General features: G+C 43.2%; 1 protein-coding gene across 1 annotated transcript in view; it reads left to right on the top strand.

The window, feature by feature from the left end:
- Positions 1-16,892, top strand: part of LOC133453109 (vertebrate ancient opsin-like) — a 133,660-nt gene that overhangs the window by 871 nt on the left and 115,897 nt on the right. The gene's annotated exons all lie outside the window — the stretch shown is intronic.

Raw genomic sequence — 16,892 nt, forward strand, 5'->3', positions numbered from 1 at the left:
TAAATGATTTGAGTATGAGTGAAAGCGCATTTCATCTATATGGTGCACGTTCACATTCGTGGATAACCTCCCACTTGTGCACGTCCTGCTCATGTGACGGTCCTGAAACAGTTACGGTATCTGCGGTCAATACTACTGCATCGCTCATTGCTGTGATGCCTCCAGCCACTTCTGCGCCTGCATTTTCATTTTCAAAGCATCGACTGGTGTATTTATCGAAGCATGGAGCGTTAGATGCGTAGTCAAGTGTTGAAATGCCATTACAAAAACTCAGAAAAAACATCTCAGCCGGCGATTTGGTTGCTGCTCACACTGTGCATGAAGCAGCCTGGTATTAAATGGATACTGAAAGCTTGTTACCACACAGTTGAGTAGTTGTCGTGCCTGAGGCAAAGGAAGCCAACTCACTGCTCATTTGGCTGCGGTGAGACGCGGGGACTCGAGCAGGTTGCAACATATCCACTAAAAGCAGTTTTTTTTTCTCCATAATGACCCCCCCGCCCCCCCTGGAGAAATACGAGGAGGAAAAAAATGGATGCATTTATTTCCAGCTAAACTTGAGTAAAAGCGAATTTGTTCATTAGATTAGATAAGATAAAATAAGATTATCCTTTATGTCTCCCTCAATGGGGAAATTCACTTTGTGCAGCAGCAATACACTCAACACACACATGCAGGGAAAGGGTAAAAAAGTAAAAAAACACAAAACAGTATACATTTGAATGGAAATAAAAGTAGTGCAGTACGGGAAAGAAAGAAAAACGGTGCAAAAAAAGCAGATATTGCACGGACATTGCACATGTTACATTAGAGATCAAAGTTATCATTAGCAGGAATATATATATATATATATATATATATATATATATATATATATATATATATATATATATATATATATATATATATATATATATATATATATATATATATATATATATATAATTTTCATTTCATCCCACTTAAGCAGCATTTGGAGACCAGGTAATCCTGGATATTTGTTATTGACACCCAGATTTTTCCCCTCTCTGACGTTGTAAAACTTTTCAATTGTTGTTCAGTCATTTCAAATGATGGTTATGGCAAGTTAAGTGAAATCATGGTATTAAACAAATGAACATTTTTAGGACAAGGAAAGAAAAACCTATTAACTCAACAAAGCTCTTGGCTTATGCCTTAAATGGAAGTGAATCGAAACTAAAATGTATTTTGATAATTATAATAAGTGGAGCTGAACAGCTGCAAGGTATTATTTACCAAAAGATAAATTAAAATTAAAAGAAACAGGACAAATAATGAAGCAGGGATTCATGCATTTCCTCTTAGAGGAGTCACGTATACTTGCACAGGGAGGCGTTGCAAACGTTATTATGGCGAACACGAATGACCTCCTTTAATGGTTCTTATATTGCAGTGAGCTGCAGAAGCCTCAGACTGAGAACACTGCAGGTTGATTCATATGTTGTACACAGGATGTGTGGTGTTGCCCATTGTTTTAGCAGCTCGTGCAAAATTCTTTCTAGTTAGCCTTAGAACTCCATAGTTGTCCCGGGTGGACAAATCAACAACAAAAAAAAAAAAGCCAACTGCTTTTTTTTCCAGAAATATCACACCCTGAAGTTGCTCAACTCCTCAAATCTCGTCTTCAAAATCAGCAGTCGTTAGGTCTTCTAAGCAGTTGCCTTAACCCTCTATAGGGCGGTCAATAAAATACATTATTGGAGATGATTAAAGGGACTCTATTAACATTGTAAGGTTTTTTTTTTCCTGTAATATTCATTTATTACAGTAGCTTTACTAGAGTAACCAAACTTGGCCACTTGCTCTGTGAAGGGTTAAAAGACCGTGTTCAGTTTTCTCACTTTGTAATGTAAATACAGAATGAGGATCAAGACAACTGCCAGAGACAACCGTCTGGAAGAATTGCTAGTAAGCCAAATCGAAATGTCCGCTTCATTGAAATAGACTTTGAACATCGGTGCAACATCTGCACAAATGGAGCTACGACAAAGCAGATATCATCGGAAAACCATTCCTTTGGCAAAATTCTAATTCAAATGTAAATTTTGTAATGCACTGATGCATTTTGATGAAAAAAACTACAATAAAAAAAACTGATTTGAATCAAGTTTTTTAAGCTCAGCACAAGGGACACTTCACTGCTATAGAAAAAAAAAGATTAACTTGCAAATTATGGGATCTGTAAATAACTTCAATACAACTCAAGCTCCACAATGGACAATCTCAATTAGTAAATGTAAGACTTTATGTCATCCTCAGAGTCCCCAGAAGTAATTATCGTCAAAGAGGACGGCATGCAGAACAGCCCCAGAGTCCCACAGAACTACAAGCCTTTCGCAGGAAGAAATAAAAAGGGAATGAAAAATACCTTACAGAAAAAAATAAAAGTCCCTTAATAGAGTATAAAAAGCATTTACAAACTGTTATTCTTGCCTAAGGGGTTTTTGTTCAGTACTGTCTATGCAGAATATGCTAATATTTGCCTCAGGCGCTTTTCATGTTTTTTTTGTTGATAATTTCAAACTAAAAGATAAAAGAATAGTAAAAGTGTTTTGTAATGTGTCATTTTTTAAGTATTTTACTGCTTAGTTTCCAGCAGTAAACCCCACATCAGTACATCAAAGGCACTGAATTTTATGGGCAGCTTCTTCAGAAATCCTGAAGTTCATTGGAAGAATAAAACATTGTGAATTGCTTTTCACAGGAATGAAAAATAACATTTGGTGAAATATTTAGAGGTTCTCTGAAACAGAGACCTCAGCTTCTCTGTGTAGCTCCACATTGACTGAATATTCCATGCCAGAGGTTCACGGTCAGTGGCCGTAGCTGTTCTTTGATGAAGTTTGTATAAAGGCTTCATAAATATTTCACAAAGGTTTCCACTCACCTGCTTCAGTGCGTCTAATCTCCTGTTGTATAAAAAAGCGGCTTGTGGTGGAGACACCAGACACCACACACAATCCAAACCAGAGCCGGCCCAAGGCATAAGTGAACTAAGCGGCTGCTTAGGGCCCCGTGACCACTAGGGGGCCCCCAAGAGTTAATAAAATAAATAAAAATAAAATAATTTTTACATAAATACACACATTGACGAGGTACTGTTTGTTGAGTGATATTATAGTTCTAGTTTTTGTGGTACTTTGTTGTTGCACTTAAGTGTTTTTGTTCCACTTCAAATTGTTGTTGCAGTTTATTTAAAACCAAAAATAAAGTAGATAACGTGTTTACAGTAAATGGTTTATAAATGATCTATTTGATTATTTGGTTTCTTTTAGTAGGCCTACACTGTAGATGACACTCAGTATCACACTTAGTACTATATCACTTTAAATATTAAAGGAGCATGAGGCAGGATTGAGGCAGGATTTATGAAAAAAATGTGTATACGTTTTAAGTTTTCTAGTAATAATGTCAGATGAAGCGTTCCAAACCAAAAAGAGTGAGCCCTCTAGTGTATCTCTCCATTGCCTTGAACAGGCTGTGTGCTGCAAAATGTGCTGCAATTCGGGCCCAAATTTCCCGCGCTGGGCTGCGGATGTGACGTCACATGACGCTGCATGTGCGTTCTCCCCGTTCTCCCGTGCCGGCTTCACTGTTGGCTGCAGTACCCCCGAGGGCGTCGTGGTGAAGGGTGGCGCTAGAGAGTCTCATTTCTTAAAAGGAGCCTCATGCTCCTTTAAATATTGAGTGTAAATCAACCCCAGGCCGCTCTTGTAGCTGAATTTGCTCCATTTCAGATTAAAAACCATAGATGGTAAAAACCTGCCAGGCTGACAGTAGGATGATGGAAACAACTCTGCTGCAACTGTGCAGCTCTCTGACCTTTGACCTGTTGCTTCTCTGTGTGGCCAGTAGGGGAAGTTGCTGACTTTGATCAATATTAATTGAAAGACTTTTCTGCAAGTTTGTTAATCTGTTGTTCTGCTTCCATGGTCTTAATCACTGTAGATTACAATCTAACTACAACAAAAAGTTCTTACATCTAGTTTTACAAGTGTATTTGTAATGACAGGGAAGAACATGAAATATGTTTATAGTGGGTGTGTGAATGATCAATAATCCGTATTATTGCCAGTAATAGAGGGCCCTAAAATCAAATTTTGCTTAGGGCCCCATGGAGGCTTGGACCGGCCCCGGTCAAACAGCAGGGCTGGTTGCAACCGCTGCAAGTTAAGAATTCAAGTATTTGTCCTGATCCCAGTTTCTTTATTCCCCTGTATGAGAACGTTTGCTACTTGACAACGTTACCGTGGTCATTTCGCATTGGATTACAGAACCTTAAATACATTTTTTGCGCATTTGTGGTTGTTCTGCATCTTCATATTAGGTGATGTTTTGCTTTGTTGTTTAGTCAGTGTCACGCCTCTTGTATCTGTTTTTTGTTTAATCTTAATTCTTGAAAATTTTTTAACATATTTTTTTTAAGTGCTTCCTACACTATTACAAGTTTCACCCTTGAGCTAAGTCTAACTAAACCGGATATTCTTTACAATAGGAGCCTTTTGAATTATTCAACAACTCCAACTTCTGCGCATAACTTTCTCTCCCTCTAAGATAAGTTGGGAATTTCCAAAGCGGGATTCATTATTTCAGTAATATCACGGAGGAAAAAAAGGAAAAAGAAAAAAGCAGGCCTCAATCATCCTCAGTATCTCAATGTGCTGTGACCATGCCTATTGTCTCCGTAACTCCACTGCTACACCAAGATTAAGGGCCATTTGAAGATATGTAACGCTGACATCCACATGGAGCCAATTTATTAACATCCGTCTAGCAGGATTTTGGCTTGTGGAAAGTAAAACATGGCAGGAAGACGGAGAGTGTTTTTGTGTGTCTGAAAGGGGCTCATGTCTGGCAGACATCATTAGAGCTTGCATTGGTTATGGACAAGTAATTCCTCAATGGGCTCATAAAAGCAAGAGTGTGAGAAAGAATGAGGGAGGGTCAGAGGAAGTTAAAGTGAAATTGATTGTTTAGATGAATAATGCTCACTGCAGCTTTGGCAACGCTGCCGCGTGCGTGTTCACCAAATCTCTGTACAGCTTTTCTCGAAATGATCAATGTTCCTTCCAATTAGACGGACCCATCGTCAGTCGCATTGTTAACTTGGCGCTGGGATGGTACTGTATAGTCCTGGTCCCTCTTCACATTGATTTCCACTCTTTTCTTCAAGCCACCCGCTTTTAACCTTAAAATAATGCAATTTTAAATGACACAACAATTGAAGATCTGCGGCTTTGATTTTATGCCAAGAGCTCCGCTGGCAGCGATTTGTGGAGACGGCCATGTGTGTGTGTTGCTGTCACATTCTCTACTTTTTCCTTTGCCTTCAGCCTCCTGACACTCACTTAGCTGCCTCGTGTCCTCCCGGCTCCTTGTTGCATTTTCCTCCGAACTTTTATTGTCTCCCATAAAAGTGTGGAGGAGCAGGACAGAGTCTTCTTTTATGTCTTTGACCCCCGTCTGCGTGTTCCTGCATATTGTCAGCCTCCTCCCGCCCCGAATGGACTCTGCACACAGTGCACTGGATTAACCTAGTGCTGCCAAGTCTCTGCGCAGCGAACTGCAGTCAGACTTTGCTCTCTTTCCAGAGGAGGAAACTCATTCACAATGGAGAGAAATGCATATACACGTGCACCACGCACGCACAAGCAACACCTGGTTTGAGTGATGTTAATGTGCTGTGATGTATGCCTAGGTCTGAGCAGAGAAACAGACAGCAGAACCACCATCAAGGATGGAGCGAATAAACGGTGAATTATTGGTTTTCTGAGGCTGAGATAAAAAATCTGTGTTGTGGATGCGAGGAGTCATTTTAGACCAGCTGCTCATAGAAGTGAACCTTAATACAGCTACTATTCCCCTATTTTTTAAAGGTTAAGACTATTTATTTAGGTCTAAATAAAATGTCTCTGGCATGTTTTGGCCAAAACAACACAGAAGTGCAGGACAACAGTGCCATTTTTCTCTGTCTTTTCAATTCAATTTTCAATTCAATTCAATTCAATTTTATCTATATAAAATTGAAGTTGTCTCTAGGATCTTTCCGGAGACCTAGAACATGACCCCCGAGCAATTATTACATAAACATAACATAAACGATGGCAGATAAAAATTCCCCTAGTGGGAGAAAAACCTTAAGCCAAACAGTGGCAAGAAAAACTCCCCTTTAGGAGGAAGAAACCTGGACCAGGACCTGGATCATAAGGGGGGACCTTCCTGCCGGAGACCAGACTGGGCAGAGCAGGAAAAGAGAGAACAGACAGAGAGAATGAATAACAGAGAAAGGACGTCATCACACAGCAGACATCCATCCACACAGGCAGGTGGAAGCAGCACTGGGATGATCAGAGGGGGGGACTGCAGGTCATCACGCAGCTCCTGAAGCTCTGGCCTGCAAACATACACAAAAGCACATCCGTTTAGGGGGCGGAGTCGTCTAATCTCTACTCCACACCTTCTTTTGCTGGCTGCCTCTTTTGAAATTGATGCAGCTTTGTGTAACCCACTTCTACGCCACAGCAAATGCAGCAGGATGTGAAAATTGGGTGGCGATAGAGACGAAGAAAGCTCTGTAATCCCACCTGATCTGGGTCTGTGATATCACAGTATCCTTCAAATCTGAACTACTTACTGAAGAGCATTGTTTCACACTTAGGTGACCTCAAAGAAAGTGGCTAGATTATGTTATCCTAAAGGGTATGTGTTAGAGATCCAGACTCCATGTCCAAGATCTTGATTCCCGCGTCTTTCACGGAATCTATCTTTTTCTCTATTTACAGTATTGAATGGCAATTCTGCAGCAGATGCTTTTTAAAGGACAAATATGACAAAAGCAGAGAGGTAACTTCACCGCGGCAGCAGAGCAACTATCGTCCTTTTTGTTTGCCTTACAGGCATGATCAGATAATAGGATGTTTCATTTTAGAATATTGAGTTCAGCGACCGTATTCGATTTAGTCAGAGGACTAAACAATAGTCCCCTGACTCAATAAAATTACATGACCTCAAGTAAAGATTTCCTTGTCATTCACAATGTGTACTCGGTGACCGGAGAAGTGCTGCCCTCATCATAGGGATGGATATTATACAGGATCTGCTGAAATAAACGTTTTCATATTGAAAGTGATGAGCAATCAAATAAAACAGACTTAAAGAGCTGGAGAACAGAAGGTTTCAGCAGCGTTATAACAACCAGGATTTGCTGTTGAGGTGTCTCCATGTGATCTGTGTATGAGAGCTGTTAATTGCAAGTTTGAAGTCTTATTTATTTTGGCAATCACTCAAAGTTGATTCGTAGAGATTGGAAACAAGCATACTGTATGCACTTATCACTTCCAGGATTCATTGGCATACATTATTCTCACCTGATCTGATGTTCACGGACTCATAGATTTACTGTTCTTTTTAATCACTGCCAGTCTCTTATTTCACGTTATTGATCCAGAAACCTTGTGTAGTTCATTCCAGAGATGCACACTTGGCTCCAGTCAGAATTATCATGAAACAAATTATGCTATTACTCCCTAGGTTCACATGGTGCAGATGGAGAACAGGTAGTCAAAAATGCAATGGTTCAATCCGCTTTCGGTCCTCTGTCCACTTTTTGGAATTCTCTATTTAAATTTTTATGTAACATAAAAAGCGGATACAAATTTCACAAAATGGTTGTGTTAAGAGTTGTATTCCTTTATATAGAATGTGATACTGTGTTGGGACATGAGCACCATCTCATGAGGCACTTTCTGGACCACCTGAGCTTCATAATGAGGTAACCTTAACTGGGCTAAAAAGTTGGTCCGAATTTTAAGACCTAATGGTGACAGAGAGAAATGAAAAGGCAGCAGGGAAGATGCTGAGGCACAGTGCTGAGGAGCAAAATAACCAACGAGTCTCATTGTTCTGTAGATGCTGTACTGGGTCATTAGCCTTGACACATTAATTCAGCTCACACTGAAAGGCAATCCTCAGAAACTCAAGCAATTTTACAGTTGCTGAGTGAAATATTTCCCAATTCAAAAGTTGGTGGTGCATCCATAGCTGTTTATTTCCAGCTTCTTATTGGTTTTTGATCATTACACTAAACCAGTTTTAGAAATAAAAAAAAAACAAAAAATTGTACTCATAGGCATTGTTTTCATGTCACTACATACCACTCTTTTGGCGCTTTTACACTGGTACCTACTAGAACCTACTCAGCTACTCATCTCAGCTCGGCTCGACTCAACTCGGCCAAGTTTCTTTTCCATAACAATTCAGCACCTGGAGCAGAAGTAGGAGGTTAGAGTGAAGCTGCTGTGACGTATTTGATTTTGTGATCTAAACGAAGAAGACAACACCACTAAAGATGTAGAGCCTGGAGGAGATGATAGATGTGCTGCTGGATCTGTGGCTTGTGTTCGATATCAAGTTAAAAAATGAGAGTGAGAGAAGTTTCAAGCGGCGACGCTTTTTTAAAAATTTTGCTTGTCTCGGGACTGCTGAAAAGTCAGCTGGAGTCGTGAGCAGCTATGAAGAGACAGAGCTCCTGGTAGATCTGGTCGTTCCTTATCGCCCATCTAGATCCCTTTTTAATTCTCTCCTCAGCACCAGGTTTATGAACATCTGACCCTCAGAGTTGGATCACCAAACAGACTTTTTTGCTGCCATTGCCTGTTGAATAAAATGAACCAGAATCCGTCAGAGTCGCTTTTTCACTGATTTCCGCCTCCTGATTCAGACGTCTGACTCCAACCCCCCGACCAATCGGTGGCCTGTAGTGTGATGACGTCAGATACAACCCGACTCAGCAGCTTAGAACCTCAGCAGAGTAGTTACAGAAAAAGTATCTGCTGGGCATGTTAGACCCCTAGTGGAAAAGCACCAAACCAAGGCGAGGCGAGTTGGGCTGAGTAGGTACTGGTAGCATTCGTTTGGAAAGGCGGAGTCATCTTTCTATCTGCCTGTAAATATGAACGCTGCTGTTTTGTCTGTCGGCAGTTAAAGTTTCATAATAAAGGCTCAAAATCCATAAATGTAATAAAGAGTCGACTGCTGCTGCTGGCCGACCTCTCAGACCGATCGTCAGCTCAGCTCACTCACCTGTTGAAAAGAATACAAATGACCAGAACTCACCGGATCTTATGGAAGAGTATTAGAACCAGGCAGGAGAAAAATAAAAATAATATTTTAGAGGAGGAAGATTTTTTTTTCATTATGCACTTCGAGGAAAAAGTCAAAATGTCGAGAAAAAAGTAGAAATTTCGAGATTAATGTTGAAGTACAATTTAGAGAAAAAAGTCGAAATGTTGAGAAAAAAGTCCAAATTTGATGACTATATTGATTTAAAACACATATCACACATGTGCAGTTGCATAACTTCAGAAACGTACCCTTAACGTTCCACTCCAAGGATGTAAGTTAGTTAGTTAGTTAGTTAGTTAGTTATGGCTGCTGCTGCAGAGCTATCAGTCACTCTCCTAACTGGATTTGATGGACCAGAGGAGACATTTCCACTTTATTCACAAAATGGTATTTCAACTTTATTCTCGAAATTTCGACTTTATTCACAAAATTTCGACTTTAATCTTGAAATTGTATTTCAACATTAATCTCGACATTTCGACTTTTTTCTCAAAATTATATTTCAACATTAATCTTGACATTTCGACTTTTTTCTCAAAGTGCACAATAAAAAAAAATCTTCCCCTCTCAAATATTTTTTCTCCTGCATGGCCCTAATACTCTTCCGTAGATTCTCAATCAAATTTTCACCAGCTTGTATCTGTTGCAAAAGTCAGACACGTTGCTATGATACAAGATGTCAGTTCCATCGCAAATGTATATTTTCCTAGTTTGCACGCAGATAGTACACTGAAAAAAATTCTACTTTGGACCAAGGCAAGGCAATTGGGCAAGTTTATTTGTATAGCACAATTCAACACAAGGTAAGTCAAAGTGCTTTACATCAACATTAAAAGCGGCAAGACACAATTAAACAGTAAATAACAAATACAATTAAAGCTGCAAGCAGCGATGAACGGGCCCTTGCAGCCTTGTGCACGTTCAGGTGTGCTGCAGTGGAATTGCTTGCATGACTTGCATGTAGATTCTTCAGGCCTGGACATTTAGCGGATGACACCACCCACGACTCTCTATATCAAACCATTCAAAAGTTATAGCATAAAAGAGGGACTATCAAATATTGACCGATCAGAAGAAGGGGCGGGGCTAATTCAGGCCAATGAAGGTCAATTACTCAATACCGAGTCCGATGACACCACCCATGTCTTTATCACAACCCGTTCAAAAGTTATGCCAGAAAATAGGGACTATCAAATATTGACCAATCAGAAGAAGGGGCGGGGCTAATTTGCACCAATTATGTTCAAGGACTCAAAATAGAGTCAGATGACACCACCCACGCCTCTTTATATCAAACCATTCAAAAGTTATGGCAGAAAGTAGGAACTATCAAATATGGACCAATCAGATGAAGGGGGGGCGCGCTTTTTGGCGCCTATCCTCACCACGGTAACGCTTTTGACTCACCCAGCTGGGACAGGAGGTCCGACCGTACTGGGAGCTGCAAAGGCTCCCCGTCCAACAGGCTGTGGAGCGTGGAGAACCAAATCCTTGAGGGCCACTTGGGGGCCAGCAGTGGACAATGAGTCGTGCACTCCGAGGCGAACAGATCAACACAGGCTTCCCCGTATTGATCCCAAATCATCTGCACCACCTGGGGGTGCAACCGCCAATCCCCCGGGGGCATCCGCCGGTGTGAGAGGGAATCCGCTACCGAGTTGGCTCTGCCAAGGAAGTGCATTGCCCTCAAGGAGGCCAATTGAGGATGAGCCCACATCCACAATCTCCGGGCCTCGTTCAAGGAGTCCAGCTACCTGGTTCCCCCCTGGCGATTGATATGAAACACTGTCGAAGTGTTGTCTGTACGGACGAGGACATGCTTGCCCCTGAGAAAGGGCAAGAAGTGCCTCAGCACCAAGTAGACAGTCCGCAGTTCTAGGACATCGATGTGCCGTCCCCGCCACAGAGGGCCCCAAACCCACTGGACTGACCTCTTCTGCCATACCGCACCCCAACCCTGAGGTGAGGCATCTGTTGTCACCACCTTGCGCCTCGACGGGACCGAACCGAGAGGAGCACCGTGCAAAAGAAAGGTGCTGTCCCGCCACCGGTGGAGATGAATAAGGCACTGGCTTGCAACTTTGACCTTGACCCACCTGTGAAGGCGAGGGTCCATATGGAGGCTGTTGAACCACCTCTGCAGGGGGCGCAGTTGCAGCAGCCCCAGAGGTGTCACAGCCGAGGCCGTCGACAGCATCCCCAGCAATCGGAGCCATGTGTGGACGGGCAACATCCCCCCGAGGCAGAAAGACCGTAGCAGGCCCTGAATCCGCTCCGCCCGCTCTGCAGTCAGGCGTGCCTGCATCGATACGGAATCGAGAGACAGGCCGATGAAGGTGGTCCGCTGTATAGGACGCAACAAGCTCTTTTCCCAATTCACCGACATGCCCAGAGCCTCAATATGTGCGAGGAATCTGGATGTTGTCAGCTCCGCCTCCTGGAACGAGGGGGCGCATATAAGCCAGTCGTCCAGATACGGGAGAATCTTCACCCCGACGGGCATAGCGATGTCAAGGCCGCCCTCATGCATCTGGTGAAGATGCGAGGAGCCAGGGACAGGCCGAAAGGCAGGACGGCGAACTGGTAGATGTGGCCTTGAAAGGCAAAACAAAGAAACTGTCTGTGGTCCGGGTGTATTGGAACATTAAAGAAGGCATCCTCGAGGTCTATGGAGGTGAACCACTCCCCTGGAGTGACAGAGTGAAGGACGTCGCGTGTGCGCAGCATTCAAAATGGGAGGACCTTCAGGTACTGGTTCAGCCCCCGAAGGTCCAGTATAGGCCGAAGAGAAGTGTCTTTCTTTGGAATTAGAAAGTATGTTGAGTAAAACCCATCACTCTGTGTACGTGGGTGAACTCTTGTGATGGCTTTTTTATCCAAGAGTTTGGCTATCTCTTGAGACAAACACAGGACCCTCCCGGGGTCTCTGACTGAGGTTTCCCTGACCCCGGAGGGTGGTGGAGGCCGGCGGCGGAACTGCAACCTGTAGCCCTGGGACAGCTTTTTCAAAACCCATACGTCTGGAGAATGGGCTGCCCAATAGGCCAGGTGCTGATGTGAAAACCTGCCCACCGCCGGCCCAATGCCCTCATGGAGCGCCTCAAGGATTATTTGGGGGTTTGGCGGGGCGCTGGTGTTGCCCCTGCACTCGCTGAGACCGGCGAGGTGGAGGCTGTGCGCCCCTGGGCTGATGCTACCCACCCCCAGCAACCCGGCTGTGCTGCCAGGGCTTCGGAGTAGGGCTCGGGGGATGTGAGCGGCGCAGGTCCCGTGCGCCCCGTTTCCTGGAGTTGCTGAGCTGGGGGTCCCATGCTCATAGTCCGATGACCCCAGGCCTCTGACGCCTGGCGCCACTGCTTCCTGCACTCCAATGCCCGCTCTGCCTCTGGCCCAAACAATTGGCCCACCACAGGAAGCTTCTGTAGCGTCTGCCTACAATCATCAGACATATGTGCCTGCACAAGCCACACCTGACGCCGCATCACCAGCATGAGGGTGGACATCAAGCGGCCAAGCTCCGTGGTCATCAACTCAAAGGCTTGGAGTGCAGCGATGTCTGTGTCACCCATGTCCCCGCCCTCATGCTCCGACTGCAACATCTGAGACTGGGCGAGGAGGAGCACGGAGAGGGAGTTCCCAATGCGAGCCATGCGGCCTGCCGCATCATAAGCCGTCGAGAGAAGGCTATCCGTTACCCGGCACTGAGGCCTGGGACAGCGGGCCTTGTCTTTGAGCGCCTCATCTGGTGAAAGGATCAGCGAGGCGATACACGGGTCCACCGGAGGCATGTGAACGAGGCCATGTTGCTCCGCCTGGCGCATGGAGGCCAAGGTCCTCGCATCCTTGCCATGGTGGGCAAACGCCTTTGGATCAGCCCAGCAGCGCTGCAGCTCAAAGGGCGGGGCTACAGGAGTCCGACAAATGAATGGGTTGCCCGCCGGTTGAGCAGCGGGTGCATCATCCAGCCCGACCTTAACGCAGTGTTAAAAAATCAAAATCTGACAGCACTCACTGTAAGTACAAAACTTTTAATGCATAGTTAAATCACTGCACAGCAGCAGAGAATCGGACGCGTTTCAGCTTACAGCCGTCCTCAGCGAGGAATGATTAAGTGGGTGTCTCCCATTTAGCCAGTTGACTCTGATTGACTCTAAACCAATCAGAATAAAAACCATACATCAATCATGGAATAAGAAGTACAATGAAAATGTTTAAATACAATAGAGAAAATAGAAAATATGAGTACATCATAGAAAAATAGTAAATTGATACAAATAGAAAAATATTTAAGTAGGCCACTTCACAAAAAACATGTTACAAACCCAAGAATCAAAAATAAAAAATATAAGATAATATGCATAGATCCATAGTGGCGTCGGGAGTAGATATGTGACTGTGAAAATGGTCCATACCACGTCTGTGCGAAAAGTTGGAATTGCATGTGAAACTGTAAACAACATGCAGATCCACCCAGACAATGAAAATGGACCACACACACAATCACCATCTACAGAAAGCACGACAACACACATTCCTCATTCATACCTTTTGGATGTTGTGTCTGTAAATAATGTATCCAATAGGCCTCTCGTTGGAGGAGTTTCCTGTCTCTGTCCCCTCCCCTTAGAAGGGGCTCGACTACCTCAATCCCCATGAACCTCAGGCTGTAGACACCATGGCCAGCTGCATTAAAATGTCTGGCAATAGGTGATTTTTCATCCAGGTTTCTAATGTCACTTTTATGTTCTGAGATTCTGATTTTTAGTTCTCTCTTAGTTTTTCCTACATAACAGAAACCGCATGGACACTTAATCAAATAGACTACATGAGTGGTTTTACATGTGATCCTACCCCTCACCTTAATTTTCCTACCCGTGTGCGGGTGTGTAAAATGGTCCCCTTTAATCATTGAATTACAGGTTACACAGTTCAAACAGGTAAAGTTTCCCGGGGGCAAGGAACTCAAAAAATGTGAGGGTTTGACATATAAATCTGTTTTTACTAGTGTATCCCTCAAGTTACTGGATCGCTTGTAGGCGAATAAAGGAGGGTTAACAAACTCATGTCCAACAACAGGGTCTCTTGACAGAATATGCCAGTGTTTTCTGATGCAGTCTTTAATAACCTGAGAAACAAGAGAAAAAGTGGTAGATAAAACCATAGAGTTCTGACTAGAATGAGGGATCTTCGGCTCAAACAGACTTTCCCTATCTATTTCACGAACCTTGGACAGACAAGCATTCAATAACTTTTGGTCATACTTCTTTTGACGGAAACAATCACATAACTCATGAGCTTGTTCTCAGTAACTGACTGTAGGGTAAACTCTTCTTAAGACTGTGAGGATGATAATTTGAAAAATGTAAATAATTATTCCTGTCCGTTTTTTTACGGTAAACTGTGGTTTGTAATAACTCTGATTTGTTAACCCTCACATCCAGAAAGGACACAGATACTCTGCTAGACTCTAAGGTGAATTTAATAGAATGCAGTCTAGAGTTCAAGTACTCATTAAAAGCTTCCAATTCATCTGCCGTGCCGGAAAAAACAAAAAACAAATCATCGATATATCTGTACCAACACTTGATTAAAGACCAGTAGGGGTTATCTACATATACATGATCTGCTTCAAATTTACCCATAAATAGGTTGGCATAGTTAGGACTAAAAGGGCTGCCCATTGTGACCCCCTGTATTTGCAGAAAAAAATATTTACCAAACCTAAAATAGTTTTTCGTTAGGACCAATTCGGACAAATTCAGCAAAAAATCTGTAGGTGGTGTCTGTTGTACCGTTAGATTCTCAGATAATGTTGTAAAGCTTCTAGTCCTTCTCTGTGTGGCACATTAGTATATAAACTAGCTACATCCATGGTACACAGAAAGTCAGTTTCATTAATCCCACTTATACCCCTAAGTTTGGTCAGAAAATCAGAAGTGTCACGTATGTAAGAGGGTAACTGAGATACAAGTGATTTAATGTGAAAATCAATAAACTGTGAAATCGGTTCCGTGAGGGACCCTCTGCCAGAAACAATCGGACGGCCCGGGACAGGCTCTTGACAACTTTTATGAACTTTAGGTAGAGTGTAAAAAATCGGCCATATAGGATGGGCTTGTAACAAAAACGTATGTTCCTCCTGTGAAATGAATTGACTGTTAGCCTCCCAGTCGAGAGTGATCTTAATTTCTTTAGAAAATGTAAGAGTGGGGTCATAGCTCAGTGGGGTGTAAAAGGCAGTGTTACTCAATTGGTTCATTATTTCTGTGCAATATGCCTCTTTATTCTGTAACACTACAGCACCTCCCTTATCAGCCATTCGTATTACAATAGTATGATCATTAGAGAGATCCTCAAGAGCTTGTTTTTCTTTAGGGGATACATTCGAAAAGCATTTGTTAATATCAGAAGACAAAAGAACTGACATGACATCATCTCCAACCAAACGGCAAAATGTCTGTACAGAGGCATTAGTCAATGGGGGAATGAAAGTACTTTTTGGTTTAAATCTCCGGTCTGTTCATGGCGTGGATTGCGCACAGCAGGAGAGTTGTACTCAGTGTCTTTGCAAAAAAACGCTCTCAACTTAACTGTGCGAAAAAACCTAAAGAGTTCAACTTTTGTCGTGAATGGATTAGCTTCTTTGGATGGCGCGAAGGACAAGCCCTTCGATAATAAAGAAGTTTCATGGTCAGTAAGATGTTTCTTGGATAAATTGATTATGTTCGATACCTTGGGGGTCTCCTTGCGCGCCTGATTGCGCCTCCTGCCTCCCCGTCGCGTCGGCCTCCTCTTGCGATGCCTCTGGTCTCGATGGTGCGCCGTGGCAGTGGCTCTAAAAAATGTGTCTGGCTGGATGTGGCCTCACCCCCGGATTCATCCGTAAACAGCCCGCTGGATGACCGGTCCATCTCTCTCCAGTGCGTCTTGTGCGCCCTCTCAGCGCGCCCGGATAGCCAAGGATAAATCTGGTCATTTTTGTAGTCCAGCGTGTCCCGTCGGTATTTCTTAAGTTTATTTTCCAACAGTTCTTTTTTATAAGTGTCAATCAAGGAGGTGCAGCGCTCATTTAATGCAGACATCTGTTGGGGGCTGGATTTGGTTTGCAGCTCACCTTGCAGATCAGAGATCTCAGTTCTGGTTTTGGAGAGCTCCTCCTGTGTGAACTCGAAGACCAGCAGTATCAAGTCCAACGAGCACTTGTTCAAGACATCACACCACTTCTTGCAGAATGCCGGATTGTTGCTGCCCAATGTCGGCACCTTATTGATCCTCAGCCCTCTGGGAATTCTTTTATTCCTCCAATATTGGGACAAAGTAGAGCCATGCAGCATGTAGCGCGTCTCCGTCTTTTTCAGCTGTTCCAAGCGTTGAGGCGTGGAGTCCCATGAGGTGAACATATCCTGGGATGCATCAGGAGGGAACAGTATTCTGGCATTTTTTCTGGCATTTTCATTATTGATCATTACAAACATGCTGTAGTCACAGTGAGAAAAACAAATCACGGGGAGAAATAACACTTTTGGACGTACAGAGATGCATCGATAATGTTTTATAATTGAATCGTTGCCCTCTGAATCGGATTCAAATCCAATCATGAGGTGCCAAGAGATTCCGACCCTGAATATACATGCTAAAGTTCTGAATCACTCTAATATTAAGATACTGTTTCATTTAACAGCAGATCTCACTTTACTACTAGCAAACAGAATTCCTCTCGAGAGCAACTCCTGAAAGTGTCACCAAAA

This window comes from Cololabis saira, chromosome 10 (genome assembly GCF_033807715.1).
Source record: "Cololabis saira isolate AMF1-May2022 chromosome 10, fColSai1.1, whole genome shotgun sequence".
NCBI classification, from domain to species: domain Eukaryota; kingdom Metazoa; phylum Chordata; class Actinopteri; order Beloniformes; family Belonidae; genus Cololabis; species Cololabis saira.